This window comes from Apium graveolens, chromosome 10, assembly GCF_009905375.1.
Source record: "Apium graveolens cultivar Ventura chromosome 10, ASM990537v1, whole genome shotgun sequence".
NCBI classification, from domain to species: Eukaryota; Viridiplantae; Streptophyta; class Magnoliopsida; order Apiales; family Apiaceae; genus Apium; species Apium graveolens.
This window is the reverse complement of record NC_133656.1, coordinates 106,365,265-106,366,538: the sequence shown is the minus strand read 5'-3', so window position 1 is coordinate 106,366,538 and position 1,274 is coordinate 106,365,265.

Here is a 1,274-nt window from a genome sequence, read left to right as displayed (position 1 = left end):
ACCGTTCAAGTATTGACCCAAAAATAAATCAAGGAAATAAATACTGCCACATAAGCATCAGAACTTGATTATTATCAGAATTTAAAAGTCATCAGAATATGGCTCCTTTACTCAAAAAATGAATGTTTATTTCTGTAATTCTTCACACAAATACTAATATATTTTCAACATAACTTAATCATCAGAATTTCCATAAGAACTTGTCCTTAGAATTTATGCAACTGACACCTAAACTGTTCATTTAAAACAACATTGATCACCATAGTAATTTTCATCATTCATATGGAGTGTAAGTGTGTGCATTAAGCTAAATATCAGACAAAGAGTAAAGTCTGATTCACTTCAGTACATCTTAGAAATAAGGCATAACTAAGAACTTTGCTCAAAATCTGTAATTAGTCTGAAGTCTACTATAAAATGAGTTCATGTATGAGTCCACCTCAACTATTTTGTGCTCATTTTATGCATCTTTTGAAATTCCTTTTTACAGTCGCTTCTCAGTGTAAGTGAGTCACGACTGCTTATCAGAATTTATGCTATTATCAGAGTATTTCTCCAGTAATCAGAGAATGTGAAAAGTCACCAAGAAAATTTTATTTTGCTTTTCTAATGCATATTACTTAATACCAGCAATGCACTTGGGTCTTCCCTTCCACATACATTTTTCTCTAGATCTCAAAGGAGTACCTGATAGTTATTTCTTTTCTGTATTTTTTTTCTTTTGATAATTGAGGCTTATCAGCACTTAGTACATCCATAAGATTTACCAACATCAGAACTTAACAGATAAGAAGCACTATTCTAGTTTTTGACTTAGTAATAAGATACATAAAGTAAACTTAACCAAACTCAATATCAGAATTTGCTTGTATTAAAATATTTCCATATAAACAATTACTTCAAACATGGGATCTTTAGTATATTAGAGACTACTAGGTCTGCATCTAGCACAATTATCCTCATATAATTGAATAGTCACAGAAACATTCATACCACTATCAGAGTTATGAAATTCACATCAGACAACAATCAGCACAAGCACAGATTACACAAAGATAGTAATATATGTTAATACTAATCATAAAGTCTGATGTATCAGAACATAAACTAAACAGATTTAGAGAAAGAACCTGAAACCATTCTAAGTTCATTTACCAATCTTGTAAAAGTAGCTTCTCACAGTGGTTTTGTGAAGATATCTGGTAGTTGTTGATCTGTTGGAACAAAGTGCAATCCCACTGTACCTTCCTTCACATGTTCCCTTATGAAGTGGT